Genomic DNA, 16,251 nt, shown 5'->3' with positions numbered 1-16,251 from the left:
ATCTTTTAAAGTCTTCACTGCCAATAGGCAGCAAGGGCTGTCTCCATCTGGGATAGTCATCTATGCTCTATATCTAGCCATTTGAGAGACAAAGTCACTTTTAGGGTGTGAGCAATCATTTTAGGCATCTTGGATGGGGTTAACCATACTCATAATGTAGTGATAATACTGATGAATTTGGTATTGATTTTTGAATGAGGCTACCTCAAAAGTGTGTGGCTACAGTAGTTATCTGTGTGTAGTCCAAGAAAGTGGATGTAGATCTTGTGCTGACCCCATACTTGCATGGTAAACCTGTCAGAAGCCATGCTAAAGACTGTCTTTTCATCTGTGTGGCAGTTGTTCAAAACACCTTCAAGACAATGAAACTTCCAAGTGACTGGAAATCAAATCCTTCTGATAGAAAGGACTATCTGTACTCCTGTGTTTGATACATAACCTCAGTTCTCTTCAAAGAAACTGTTAGCACAAAGCAAATTAAAATATGTATGAGTACAGAAACTGTATTCCTTGGCAATCTTTCAAAGGAAAAGAATCCTTCCTGCTGTATGTGTACATCTTTGATACACTGCATTACAAGGCAAGTGTAGGGTCATCCATTTGGGGAGGAGGAACCCCTGTTACCAGTACAGGCTGGGGGCTGACCTACTAGAGAGCAGTTCAGCTGAGAAGGACCTGGGAGTATTGGTGGATGATCAGTTGACTGTTGTTGGCATGGGAGTCACGGACAATGCAGGAACGATCAATGTGATCAGCGAATGCCAATTTATTACAAAGCTTTAACTCCTTATATACTATTTCTTACAGGCACTTACACTGATTTGGCATATTATGATTGGATGCATGTCTTGAAGACCCTTAGTGACTAACACACAATTGGTTAAACACAGGTGTGAGAACTGGACTTCGAAAGCTTGCCAACAGTCCACAGTTCTCATTAACTCAGTGAATTACAGCTTCTTCTTATCTTGCTTGCTTAAGCTTCCTTGGGCCTCTCACAGCCGTGCTGTATCTTTCAGGATTATTCAGTTTATGTACCAAATATCCATTCTTCCGTGAGAACACTGTCTCCACATCTCCCCTTTTTTTTTTCTTTTTTTTTTTATATACATCTTTTGGATGACAGTACTTGAGCAGGGGATTTGGGCTAGATCATCTTTTCAATATATGCCAGCTACAGGCTGCTGGGCCAACCCCTTTTTCTTCAGCATGGCTCTCTTATAACAAGGGAGGCCATCCTTCACATCAAGGTCTGGCATGGCATGTGTCCCCACCACTCCACGCCTGCTGGGTTGCAGCCAGCAGCGGAGCTAAAGGTTCTAATTGGTGGCAAACACAGAGGCCAACCCAGTCTTGCCCTTGATTGTGGTAGCAGGCATTTGGTCAGCCTCAGTCCTTGCACCTTGTTGTCAGTGCAGTTTCACCTGCTTCATCCAATAACAAGCTGTTATTACGGCAAGGCACACACACAGATTTACATTAGCAGAGTAACTATTACAGGGTGCAGCAGCATGTTGAAGATGCTGATGGCAGCGAGGAACTAGCCAAAGAAATTTCTTACCAGTGGAATTCTCTAACCCTCTTAATTTGTTCCATTACCTGCTTTATAACACTACCATTGTATTAGACTATTTCTATCTTTTGCCTTAGCATTTTCTAGCAGCTACTACAAATTTGCATACTCTAACATCTCTTTTACAAGTGACAAATCTGTACAATACAAGGTGTAGTTTCTTACTAGCAACTGGCTAGTAAATACAGGTGGTTTCATACACAAAATCAAAGCCTCTACCAATAGCTACTTTACAAACACACATATTCAAGCTGTTACTTTTCAGTTGCTCCCAAATGATGTTTAGCAATCATTGGTTTTTCTCTTCCTCTGTCTCATCCTGCTTGGGGTATTCACGGTCAGCTCCTGTAGCTAAAGCATCAGGTTCCTCCATTCGTCTGTCCAGATCATGGCAAGGATTATAACAAACTTTGCAGGCAGTCGCCATGGACCTGTAGGCAGGAGGACACAAATATACCCCCTCCTCCAGGTTGTCAGTTCTATTTTTTTTTTTTTTTTTTTTTTTATCTGCCACCATCTGCTGCAGCTGATTCATGACCTTCCTCCAGGTTACCCTCAGGTCTTTTAACGGGTTTATTCCCCACAATGGTAGCGTCCCACAAAGAGTCCCCAATTCAGTAATGCTGAACATTAGCTGTGGATCCTTAAGATGTCCTTTCTCCTTCGCCCACCGACATAGCTCTCTGAGCTTTTTTTGTACTCACACTAGCCTCTTGCTCAGCAAGTAATTATTCTAAAAGTGTGAGTGCCGCCTCTCAATCCATGGTGGATTTTAGAGTGCGATCTTACCCGTGCAGGTGCAGGTGCGCAGTCCACAACAGCTGTCACTCCTAGCCAAGCTTCACTGCTTTTGCCAGTAGCCGAGCTTCACCGCTTTTGCTAGTAGATGCTTCCTGCACCCCGTCTGTGCCTTTGCTACAACGGCCAGACACAGTTTGGAGAAGTCTGAGTCCAACCTCGAGGCCCCATCTCGGGCGCCAATTAAATGTCAGAGAGAGTGACCCAAATCAAGAAGTGGACTCAATATGAGTTTAAGCTTCTTGTTCAATTTCTTTTGAACATGGGGACCGAATTCTCATCAAATAACATATATTTTTTTCTTTTCTTTTTTTCTTTTTTTTTTTTCCAAAGTCACTCACCCTGCTTTGCACAGCTACAAACGCCTGCCTGCTCAGCAGCAGCTTACAGCTGCCTGCCTGCTTCAGCAGCAACCATAAATACCTGCCGGCAACCACACTTTTGCATTAACCCTTTCTTGCCCGAAATGTTAAACTGCTACCCGTTAAAAACTTTTACATGAACCCAACAACAAAAAATACACAGAACACCGTCTGCCCTCCACACACACACACACACACACACACATACACACGTATGGGATCCCACAAGCACACTCCACACAACTACAATATTTGAAGCACAAAATCCCAACAATCATTATTTCCACTACACAATCCCATGTACACAAGGTGGCACAAGGACCCTGTGGAGACTAACAAGAAACCAGCTCTGAGAAGCATCATCGCAGTGCGAGGTGGCAGGCTCAACCTTAGCAGGTGTCCCTGCAGAGGCTCTGCTTTCCCCCACATCGCATGAGGCTTGGGCTTTTATACTGACCAAAATGCACACTCATTCCAACACAGGTGGCCAGCCTATGTTGGAAGAAGTGGCCAGCAATATCTATAAAGGTCTCCAAAGGTCAATAAAAACCTGGGCATACTTATTTTCACCAACTTCTAGTACATGAATATCACAGACTGTATTAAATAAGTTGTATATGGGGTCATAAGTCCACAGTCCATCACAGTCTGCCCGATACCCCTGATAAGAGCATACGAAAGACCTTCGCACCACTGAAAAAGCATACAATACGTCTGTATCCTGCGCTGGTCTCACTTCCCTGGAGGTTTGGCAGGGGGGTTCTTTGTGAATGATATTCAACTGTCTTGTAGCCAAATTCGTCACAATCTAATACATTTGTCTGCAAAACCAGTAACACCACACTGAGGGGGGTGGGTTGCTGAACTGATTTTCTTTACAGTACACTGCTTTTTAAAATGTCCCGTCTGCCCACAATTATAGCATCTCATACCTTTAGTACCCCCGTGATCACCCTAACCTTATTGTAGAAGGGGTTTAACAGCAGCGGCAAAGGTAGTAGCCATGTATCCAGCCTTTTCCTCTGCTGTGCCCCCTTTAAACTGTATCTGAAGGTGGGGAGTAAGCAACGATTGAGCTATCATATGGATATCATACGGTGCTAAGATATATGCAGAAAAAATACGTGCGATAATTGCCTGAGTATATGATGATTTTAACCCGTAGGATGTTACCGGTTGACACGCCTCCTTTACAACCTTTAAATCCAATGCCTCTCACTCCTTTCCCCCCTGTGGAGTGTTAAACACCAGGAATGCCAAGGGACCCATAGCCGAAAATTCCCCCATAACAATTGCATCTTTGATCATCCCTCGCCAACCTTTAGCAGGGTTATTACCACAATCCCCTACCCCGTGCCCAACACCCCCCTCCCACTCCCTTTGCTTTACTAGTGGATTGTAGGAGGGTGGGGCAGAGGGTTTGGAGGTTTCTCTCATCTCCAATGCTTCTAATTTCTTCAGCAGTTGTTGCAGTTGACCATCACCGAGGCTGGTTCGCTTCTGCCGATGAGCCGAACTGTCTGAACCGTCTGAGTCTGAGTTAGGATCAGGAAGGGGAGGGTACAAGTCCGGTTCTGCTGGAGACTCTGGGTCTGGTTCCAGTTCTGATTCGGGGTCTTCTTCCTCTGGGTCGGAGGTGACCACATTTGCACTCTCTGCCTGTACTTTCGGGCGCAAGCGCCGTTTCACTTTATCTTCCCCCTTATGCTGAGGAGGCTTCTGCGATGCCGTGCTTGGCACAATGGGGGGGGACAAATACCATAGAGGTAGCACTCTTCTCTACCTCTGACTGACTTTGTGAAGTAGCACCAGCCAGGAAAACAGATGCCACTGCTGCCTCTTCCAATTTCATTCCTTTTAAAGTCTCAGTTACCCATCTTCATAACGTAGAATACTTCAGGGCTTCCTTTGTCCCTTTACTAATCTCATCCCACAACGCCAGGCCTAAATGTTCCCATTCAGAAACCTCAAAGGTAGCTTGCGCTGTGGGGCCCATTTTAACAGCCTCTGTAAGGCAGCACTATCATGTTGCAGTCCTCTCTTAGAGAGAATATGTTGGAGGAGCTCCATCACTGCCTGTTCCTCTTTGGATAGCAAGTGACCCTTCTCCTCCCTGGCCGCTCACCTGATCAGGGTGAGATCCCACAGTTTGCAGAGGTCTGACTCCACAGCACCAGGGCAGCACCGAATTTCGGCTGGCTCTCCCCCCCTTCTTCTTTGATCAGACCTTCAAACTTGCATGCCACAAGTTACCGATCTGAGGGTCCCTGTTCGGGCGCCATTTGTTGTCGTGGGAGTCACGAACAATGCAGGAACGATCAATGTGATCAGCGAATGCCAATTTATTACACAGCTTTAACTCCTTACATACTATTTCTTACAGGCACTTACAGTGATTTGGCATATTATGATTGGATGCATGTCTTGAAGACCCTCAGCAACTAACACACAGTTGGTTAAGCACAGGTGTGAAAACTTGACCTCGAAAGCTTGCCAACAGTCCACAGTTCTCATTAACTCAGTGAATTACAGCTTCTTCTTATCTTGCTTGCTTAAGCTTCCTTGGGCCTCTCACGGCCTTGCTGTATCTTTCAGGATTATTCAGTTTATGTACCAATTATCCATTCTCCCATGAGAACAGTGTCTCCACAGACTATGAGCCAGCAGTATGCCTTTGTGGCCAGGAGGGAAATAGTACCCTGGGGTGCACTGGGAGGAGTGCATCCAACAGGTCGAGGGAGGTGATTCTCCCTACCTACTCAACCCTTGTGAGACACCATCTGGAGTACTGTGTCCAGTTCTGGGCTCCTCAGTACAAGAAAGACAAGGAGATACTGGAGAGGGTCCAGTGGAGGGCCACGAGGATGATCAGGGGTTTGGAGCATCTCCCTTATGAGGAGAGACTGTGGGAGCTGGGCTTGGTTAGTCTGGAGAAGAGGAGACTGAGCAGGGATCTCATCAATACAGATCAGTATCTCAAAGGCAGGTGCCAGGAGGATGGTGCCAGACTCTTTTCAGTGGTGCCCAGTGACAACAGGATGAGGAGCAATGGCCATAAACTAAAGCAAAACAAGTTTCATCTCAACATCTTCACTTTGAGGGTGGCAGAGAACTGGAACAGGCTGCCAAGGGGGAGTTTGTGGAGTCTGTCTCTGGAGACATTCAAAGCTTGTCTGGATGCTTTCCTGTGAAACCTGCTCTAGGTGTCCCTGCCTAGGCTGAGGGTTGGACTAGGTATCTCCTCTCCCTGGAGAGGCTGTGGGATCTTTAGGTTTCACTCTTTCAATTTTGCTTCTGTTTAATATTTTGACTGAATCTGATGAACAGAGATAGTGACAGAATTGCCATCACTGTACACCATCTGCCCATGGTTCCCTCTGCTAGTTCTCTACATAACAGTTTTGAATGCTCACCAGAAGAGCTTGGTTTACAGTCCCTGATAGACTCTGTACCAACTTGATAAGCTTGCTGTTATCCTTTTCACAGAAATAAGACTTTCATTGTCATTTATACAACATCTCTTCCCTCTCTTCTCCACAATATTTTCAAAACCCACTTGACCGATTTCAGCTAAATTTGACAGAGAGATCATAATCTTAAAGATGGGAAGTTCCTTTCAGTCTCATAAAAATCACCAATTCCAATCAGTTGGGATAAAAGAGAAATTTAAATTAATGGTACCTCTTAGGCATTGGTTATTGTTTTCCATTCCAAGAATCCATGGTTGCGCAGCCAGTGCATCTGACCATGGTCTGTCTCATCTTTTGCAGTCAGGCAGGTAGGGAAATGTGGTATAGTGAGCAAGCACAGGGGCCAGAGCTGTGGCTCCATGAGGGGTGTTTATCACACTGGGGCATCTGGACTGCAGAACACGTGTCCATTGGAAACCAGGCTTTTTAATCCCACTGCTTGTGGAAATACATGGTGTTTGGTGTGTTTTCTTAACTTGCCAGTAAAAACCCACAATAGAGAGAATGTGCAGAGTTAAGCTGAAAACAGTGCACATAGAGTTCCTCAAATACCTAAAGCAGGTCTGAGTTTAGTAACTTGTCTAAATACCAGCAATGCAGATTAGGCACTGCACATTAACCCTGAAACAAATGAACTGTTGTCGTGGTTTGAACCCAACCAGACAGCTTTCACTCACTCCCCCCCCCCTTTCTTGCCCTCCCCCTACTCTCAGAGGGATGGAGAGGAGAATCAGAAAGAATGCAACTCCCACAGGTTGAGATAAGAACAGTTTAGTAACTAAGGTATAACACAAATCACTGCTGCTACCACCAATAATAGTAATGATAAAGGAAATAACAAGGGAAGAGAATACAACACCCCATCACCAGGCGACCGATAACTTGCTCTCCCCAGCCCGACCAAGCACCGACCCATACCTCCTCCAACCCTGCAGTCCACCCTCTCTCCCCCCTTCCGGGTCACTCTCCCAGTTCCATCCTGGGCATGACGTGCTGTGGTATGGAATACCTCTTTGGTCAGTTTGGGTCAGGTGTCCTGTCTCTGCTTCCTCCCAGCTTCCCCTCCTCCCTGGCAGAGCATGAGACTCACAAAATCCTTGGCCAAACCAAAACGTTGTTTTTCAGCTCTGTTCCCAGCTGAAAGTCAAAACACAGCACTGCACCAGCTACCAAGAAAGAGAAAAATGACTGCTACTGCTAAACCCAGGACAGTATCCACCCCTTATTCCATACCATTCACGTCATGCTCAGATCCTACATTTTCAATATACCATCACACTTATTTAAGTGCACTCTTATCTTAGTGCATGGGCCAGTCCCTATAAAGCTGCTGAGTCCATCTGGTCTATGATGTCAGGCTCCATCTCTTGTAACAGTCTTTCAGAGCACGAGAGGCTGTGTGCAGTGTTCACACACATGAATAACATGGGCAATAGGGTCCATTGCTAAGTCCACCCCTCGATCATGAGTCCATCTCGATGTTGCATCTCTGCTCTGTTGGCCTTAAGGGTCATGGGCCCACCAGGCTCAAAATAATTCACTGTCCTTCCATCTCCAATGTTTCCAAAGCACTGGAGGGGCCCAGTGGACTAGATACTTGCCCATACTGTCCCACATGCCCTGCCACTCATGGCTGTCCAGCCTTGGGGAAAACCTCTTGGTCCTCCCATATTGTTGTCTAACCCCATACAAGACCCAAACCCTACTCTGCTTAAATTTTGGGATCAGACACAATTGTGGTGGGTAAAACACACTCTGCATGTGTGCCAACATGCTGATCCCCATCACAATCAGCAGGCAGGTCCCAAGGACACCCAAAGGCCATTCAAAACCTTCAGAACTCTCAAACGATGCTGCTGTACTTGTCACTGGGGCTGGTGTAGCTGCTGTGCTTGCCGGCTCTCCCACCACCAGCTTCTCTTCTCCTGAGTCCAGCTCTTCCTCCTCTGCCTTGCTGGGAAATGCTGCGGGGTCTCCTGCGTCCTCCTGGGGCTCGGCGGGCGGCTTCCGGGGAATGCTCTCGGCCGTCGCGGGGCTGAGCTCGGCCGCGGGGCTCGGCTCCTCTGCGGGGCTCGGCTCCTCCGCCGCCTTCTCCCGCTGCTCGGCAGCCGCCTCCTCCCGCTCCTCGACCGCCCCGACCTCCTCCACCGGCAGCCGCTCCCTGCCGGCCTCCGGTCCCGCTCCCGCTTGGTGCCCGGGGCCGCTCTCCCGGGCCGCTTCAGCAGCCGCCGGCTCCCGGGGCCGCACCCCCTCGGCTCCCCACAGCCTCACGCAGACGGCGGCGAGGGCGAGGGCCAGGACGGTGAGGAGCAGCCGGACGGCCAGGGACCAGTCCACGGCCACGTCCGTCCCGCCCTGCTGCTGGAGCCCGCCCGTATTACAAGTCATTGCCATAAAGTACAGTGAGACAGGAACCTTGGTCTAAGCCCCGCACTTGATAAACACTAACACAGCAAATACCGGCTCTAAGTAAGTTACAACATTCTGAAGCTGTGAGATCAAGAGGAACAACTCTGAGAGCCAATAAATCAGCATTGTGACTGTCAGATCTGTAGTTATCTCAACCCCTCGAGCCCCACGTTGGGCGCCAAAAAGAACTGTCGTGGTTTGAACCCAACCAGACAGCTTTCACTCACTCCCCCCCCTTTCTTGCCCTCCCCCTACTCTCAGAGGGATGGAGAGGAGAATCAGAAAGAATGCAACTCCCACGGGTTGAGATAAGAACAGTTTAGTAACTAAGGTATAACACAAATCACTGCTGCTACCACCAATAATAGTAATGATAAAGGAAATAACAAGGGAAGAGAATACAACACCCCATCACCAGGCGACCGATAACTTGCTCCCCCCAGCCCGACCAAACACCGACCCATACCTCCTCCAACCCTGCAGTCCATCCTCTCTCCCCCCTTCTGGGTCACTCTCCCAGTTCCATCCTGGGCATGATGTGCTGTGGTATGGAATACCTCTTTGGTCAGTTTGGGTCAGGTGTCCTGTCTCTGCTTCCTCCCAGCTTCCCCTCCTCCCTGGCAGAGCATGAGACTCACAAAATCCTTGGCCAAACCAAAACATCGTTGTTTTTCAGCTCTGTTCCCAGCTGAAAGTCAAAACACAGCACAGCACCAGCTACCAAGAAAGAGAAAAATGACTGCCACTGCTAAACCCAGGACAACTGTTTTCACATAAATTTGCCATTTTAGTGTAAAAGTAACAAGGTGCATCCTCTCCAAACATATTGGCATACATCTAGTTCCACTGTGCTACTGGGGAGGGACAGGAACTGGATTTCATCTCACAGTCCTTACCTTGGACAGGCTGCCTTATCTGGTGTCTGTGTAGAAATGCTGGTGTGGAAATGATTCACTGTGGGAACAATTTTACCCTGCCTCTATCAGCCACATAGTTGCATTGCAAATAAGTTGGTGCTAAGATAATGTTCTGTTTGTTTGGAGGCTCAGCTAAATAAGACCAGTTTCCTAGGTGTCATAGAGAGCATATGCCTCAATAACTTTAACTTACATAAATCTGATATTAAGGCACTTGTTTAGATGCACTTCATTTATTTATTTTGTTAGTTAGTTTTGGTAGCTTTACCATGGCCCCACTTATGCTAACACAAGCCTATGTGTTATGAGACAAAGGGGCACAAAATCACAAAATGGGATATAGAAACTTTTATAAGTAATTTTAAGTAATGTTAAGTTTGATGGCTTTGTAACAGTAGCAATGGAAAATTACTGAGGTGCATGATACATAGAGAAAAAAAATAGAGTACAACTAGAGAACATACTGAGAATTCTCACAAGATAAATCGTTATAGTTGGCTTAGTTTTAAGAAAAACAGTCTAGAAGAACAGGACACAGGGATAAGGAGTATCTGAGAATGGCAGGTGTCCAGGATGGGCTAGAGTTAAACTAACAGATAAGTAGGAGGATAGGAGGATTATTATGTCTCTGGTGCTAACGAACCAATTAAACTGGTATTAGCATCTACTGCACGTGCTTCAAAGGCTGCCAGAAGTGATGAAGATTGTTGGAAGAAGTAACCGACCCTCAGAGACCAGCACCACAATTCTGTACGCATGCGGGGAACTCTCTGGAAAATGATGTAATCCATACGTAGCCTCATGAATATGTATGTATGCCCAGGGACTATATAAGGGTGGCTTGTATAGCAATACGGGGACACACGTTAGGAGGATTTATCCCCTGTGTCTCCCGGCACCGCAATAAAGAATACCTGCTTGTCAGCTTGAAAACTTTGTTGGCAAGTTTGTTCCTGGAGTTTTCTCCGAATCAATTTGGCGACCCAGATGGGACCCTCTCTGCTCGGCTGCAGGACCCGCTGAGGACAGGGCTCCCTAGGGCCCTCGGGAATTTTTCCCAGAGGGACCCCTCGACTCATTCGGATCGCTGCGGGAGCAGACAAGGACCATCTCATAAAAGGTATTCTTTTTTTTGTATAGTCTGTAAGGTGCAGGGGGCACCTCGGTTTGGTAAATTGGTTTGGTAAATTGGTTTGGTAAATTGGCTTGGTAAATTGGCTTGGTAAGCGTACGCATGGTTTGGAAGCCTTCCGTAAATCGAGATAAGAAATCTCGTAGGTAAAGGCGTATACCCGGCTGCTAGCGTCCGTTTGGTATACACCCACAAGAAGCAGGGGGCTTCTTGTGGTTTGGGTCCTGCAGGACACAGGGGGTGTCTTGCAGAAAAGGTTTGGAATTTTACTGGTATACACCCAAAGGAAGAAGGGGCTTCTTGTGGTTTGGGTCCTGCAAAACGCAGGGGGTGTCTTGCAGAAAAAGTTTTGGATTTTACTTGTATTTGATTTATTTTGTGGCTTGTTATATTAAGGATTTTGGTCTTGTGGTTTTGGTATCAGTGACAGACTGTTATAACTAAGCAGGGGGCATCTTGTGAGTTAGGTCCTACAGGACACAGGGGGGTGTCTTGTGGAAATGGTTTTGGGTCCAGTGTGCTATCAACAGCCCATAAAGGATTTTATTCAGTGATGCTGTCAGCGGGGGTCCCTGAATAGGTTAGTAGAATCACCCTCCAATACAGTGGGCTGTTCAGTATGGTTCCCACAGTGGGACGCAGACAGGCTGGTCAGACACAAGGGTCTCATCCTTCCTGGGACACTGACAGGCTGGTCAACTATAAAGGGTTCAAGGAAACCCCCCTATTAATGTTACAATATGGTCTGAGCTATAAGGGTTAGGAAGTATTGCTTTTGATTCTACTGGTATTCGCCTATTTTGTGGCTTTTTACAGTAATGATTTTGGTCTTGCGATTCTGGTACTGGTGACAGGATGTTATAACTGTGTTATTAACTGTTGTTTGTTTGGTTGAATTTAAGTCTCTGTCTTTGTCTCAAGTGTTGTAACTGTGTGGAGTATGTCTGGGGATCTCGTCTGTGTGTGTGTGAATGTGAGATTGATAATGGAAAATCAGCAGAGTGAAGAGATCTTGAAAAAGAATCCTTTTGGGTGCATTTTGGCACACTGGAAAGAACTTGGAGGGTCTCCTGGGGGCTTGGTAAATAAGAAAATATTGGTAAAATATTGTAACCAATGGTGGCCTTTGTATACTTTGGAAGATCAGGAAAAATGGCCTAAAATTGGAACTCTGAACTATAATACAGTGTTACAATTAATGTTGTTTTAAGGGGGCAAGGAAAATGGGATGAAGTAATGTATGCAGATATGTTTTTCACTTTAAGAAATCACACAGAGTGACAGACTGAATGCAAAATTAATATAGCTCTGCCAGATTCCTTAATTTTCGCTTTGGAAAAGGACAGGGAAAAACTGAAAGTTAAGCTGGAGATGCTCAGCCTGTGATATTGGGGAAAGATGTTTAAAGTTAAAAAACAGTAATCAGGAACATAAGGTGGAAAATCACGTACTACAGGTACCTCCGAGAGGAGCACCCTCTGCATCTGTCCAATCTCATATTGATAAGGAGGAAGAGATTTCTGTCACTGGCATCAAGCGGCACATTCACATTCAGAGCTAAGAAGGGGTTAAACCAGAAGCACTGTTGCACAGGCAGGCACCTGCAGGCCCTGCAGAGCAGGGTGAGCTGCTGTGAGGAAAAGGAAAAAAAAAGGGAAAACCAAGGGGGAAAGGAGGGGAGCTCGAGCAGCTCCTGTGTTTGAGCGTGGGAGGAGGGATGTCGGGAGGAGGTGGGAGAGTGGGCTCTTCTCTTCTGTGGGGCCGGACCGGTGTGCGTGCTATGGGGGGTTTTGGACGCTGGAAGTGAGACTGCCTGGGGGGGGGGCAGTGCCATGGAGTGGCTCCGTTGACTGAACTGGAGCTAAACTGACGGGGACCTGGGGAATCTACCCTAGCAGATCCACTGGTTACATTAAAATTAGGGACTAGAGAAAATTAAGTGGAATTTTAGTGGCTACAGGAGCAACTTATTTGGTGTTAAATCAGAGAGAAAAGAATTTGTTACAGATGTGGGAGCTACTGGCCACCAAGAAAAAGAAGAGAAAAAAAAAAAAAAGCATTCTTTCTGGAACCTTTAAAGTACAAATTGGGAAAACAAATAGGAATGCATAAATTCTTATGCATGCCAAATTCTCTAAAATCTTTGTTAGGGCGAGAAGCAACATTTAAAGAAGGCAAAATGGAATTCAGAGTTAAAAACAATTAATTGCAGTTTTGAGTTTAATTCAACAGAAAAGCAAAAAGGAGGACCTCCCTGAAATAGAAGAAATCCTTAATCAGGTATATGTGGGAGTATGGGCACCTGAAGTTCCAGGTAAGGCGAAAAATGCTTTGCCTGTTAAAGTGGAAATAAAAAGGGGGGCCTACCCAATTAGAATAAAACAGTATCCCTTAAAATTAGAAGATCAAAGGGAATAAAAAAAAAATTGATAAATTTTAAAATATAGATTATTAATTGAATGTGAATTGGAATATAATACTCCTATCTGGACAGTAAAGAAATATGATGAGAAAAGTTGTAGATTGGTTCACAATCTCAGGGCAATCAACAAAATTGCACAGGATATTCGTCCAGTAGTAGTTAATTCGTATGACTGATTGACTAAATTGAATAATAATCAGAAATTGTTTGCCATCCTGGATTTAAAGGACACTTTCTTTTGCTTACCATTGGCCAAAGAAAGCCACAATTATTTGCTTTCAAATGGGAAAATCCTGACAGAGGAAGGGAAACTCAATTAACTTGGACAGTATTACCTAAAGGGTTAAAAAAAAAAAAACAGTCCGGCAATTTTTGGAAATCAGCTAGCATGAGAACTAGAATCATGGAAGCCACCTACTCAAACGGGACTCTGTTACAAGGTGTGGATGACCTGTTAATTGCTACAGAAACAAAGGAAGAATGTATCAAGTGGACAGTGGAATTGTTAAATTTTCTGGGACTGAATGGTTATCGGGTATCCAGACAAAAGGCCCAAATAACCCAAACCCAAGTTTCCTACCTAGAATATGAAATAACAGGAGGACAGAGACAACTTGGAACTGCTAGAAAAGAAGCCATTTGCCAGACTCCAAGACCATTGACCGTCAAGGAGCTCCGGACATCCCTGGTAATGACTGGATGGTGCAGACCTTGGATCCATGATTATGGTGTTCTGGTAAGACCACTGTATGAACTGTTGAAAGGAAACTCTCCCTCTTTAGAATGGACTGATGCAGCAGAAATTTAAAAACAGAGCTAATGAGAACTGCAGCTCTGTGACTCCTGGATGTGACTAAATAGTTTTGGCTATATTCCTGTGAAGAACAAGGAATAGCTTTGGGGGTCCTTGCTCAAAAACTAGGACCCTACAGAAGGGCAGTGGCCTATTTTTCAAAACAGCTGGATGAAGTGAGCAAAGGATGGCCCAGATGCCTAAAAGCTATGGCAGCAGTTATCACAAATATTAAAGAGGCTTGCAAATTTACTTTGGGACAAAAGATTACTGTACTAGTGTCCCATGTGGTATCAGTAGTCCTGGAGCAGAAAGGAGGTTATCTCCTTCACATTTTTTTAAATACCAGGCCACCACTGTAGAACAAGATGATACAGAAATTGTGGTCACTAACGTTGTGAATCCAGCATCCTTTTGCAGGAACAATCGACAGAACCAGTAACAAAAGACTGCTTGACCACCATGGAGACTGTATATTCGAGCTGACCAGACTTGAAAGAAAAACCTCTGGAAGATGGTGATTCTTGGTTTACTGATGGTAGTAGCTTCATGAAAAATGGTAAATGAAAGGCAGGATATGCAGGAAATTCTACAATTACTGCAAGCTGTTCAGCTACCTGAAGAAGTAGCTATTATGTACTGTAAAGGACATCAGCAAGGTGACTCTGATCAAGAAATTGGAAATAATTTGGCCAATTTTGAAGCCAAACGAGCAGCTGAACAATTTCAAATCATGTCCTTAATCCCTGATGGCAAACTAACAATTCAAAAATCTAAACCTAGATATTCAAAAGAGGATAGAAAATTGATTGAAGATCTTAAGAGACAGGAAAATAGAGGGTTGGGCTCAAATACCTGGTGGGCGAATTGGAATCCCCTATAACCAGCTCTGGATGTTAGCTCGGGAAGAACATAATAAAACTCATTTGGGTAGCAACTCTTTGCATAAATATTTAGACAAACAAATCTATACACCACAGTTCAATTAGTGACAAAACAATGTCAGCTATGTCTTAAGAATAATCCTAAGACTGAAAATAGAAATCAAACTGGGACAATTGGGAGAGGAAGTTATCCGGACAGCAGTGGCAAATAGATTTTTCTGAATTACCAAAAAAAAAAAAAGGGGTGGTTATCGATATTTATGGGTGTTAACGGATACTTTTTCAGGCTGGCCAGAAGCATTCCCTTACAGAATAAATAATGCAAAACAAGTGATTAAAATATTATTTAACAAGATAATAAGATCATTTTGGAGTACCAGCGGCAATTTCTTCCGACCGGGGTTCACACTTTAGTGCCAAATTGTTACAAGAAATTAGCAAAAAATTAGAAATTGATTGGCAACTACATGTTCCATATAGGCCTCAGGCCAGTGGGCAAGTAGAAAAGATGAACCATCTGATTAAACAACAAATTAGTAAAATATGTCAGGAAACGAATTTATATTGGTACCAGGCATTACCACTGGCTCTATTAAGAATTCGAACTAAACCCCGGTCAAAAGAAGAGGTTAGCCCATTTGAGATTTTGTATGGAAGACCGTATCAGTCCCAGTTTAAAGGAGAAAGTCTTCAGGAAGTGGAAGAAGGCTATCTCCGACAGTTTCTGATCAATCTGGGAAAACAATTGGAGGAGATAATAGGGAAAAGAGCAAGAGGTTTGGATTATCCAATTCACCCTTTCAGATCTGGAGACTGGGTTTATGTTAAGAATTTTTCAGGAGATCCTCTACAGGAGAAGTGGAGCGGACTATACCAGATATTATTGATCACCTTTACAGCAGTGAAGATAAAGGAACAACCTGCTTGGATACATTATTCAAGAATAAAGAAAGCACCAGAGCCAGAGAAGACATGGTGGATCGAACCTTCAGTACCCTTGCGTATGAAATTGTGTCGGTCATAATTTGGACTCATATGATAACTGGCGCACAAGCTTGGGACCAGAATTTATACCTGAAATTAGTGCAGAATGTTACTAATGTTTTAATCATAGTGACTGTTGGGTGTGTGCACAGTTGCCTAAATCAGGAGAAAGCCTGGATCTCCCATTAATTGGAGTTCCAATTCCTAACACTGTCTCATGGACAAATTTGTGGGTGAACACTAGCAATCTGTATTTGAAGGAAAGGTTAACATTTGAAATAGTCAATCCTAACCCAGGTAATAAATACTACACCTGTGCACAAAGATGTATTACATCAGAAACCAGGGTAGGAGATCAGGCTTGTTTAAATGCCACAGATGTAGGTCACCATTCAAATTGCAATCATACAATTAACATAGATGGTATCGTAGTTCAGTGATGGCCCGTTCCTAAAGGGAAAGGATGGTATTGATTATGTGGAAAAATGCTTATAAGATTCTACCCCC

This window comes from Neopsephotus bourkii, unplaced genomic scaffold, assembly GCF_033783945.1.
Source record: "Neopsephotus bourkii isolate Nb327-2 ecotype Australia unplaced genomic scaffold, CSIRO-AGI_Nbou_v1 NB_1446, whole genome shotgun sequence".
Taxonomy (NCBI): Eukaryota; Metazoa; Chordata; class Aves; order Psittaciformes; family Psittacidae; genus Neopsephotus; species Neopsephotus bourkii.
This window is presented reverse-complemented; position numbering follows the sequence as displayed.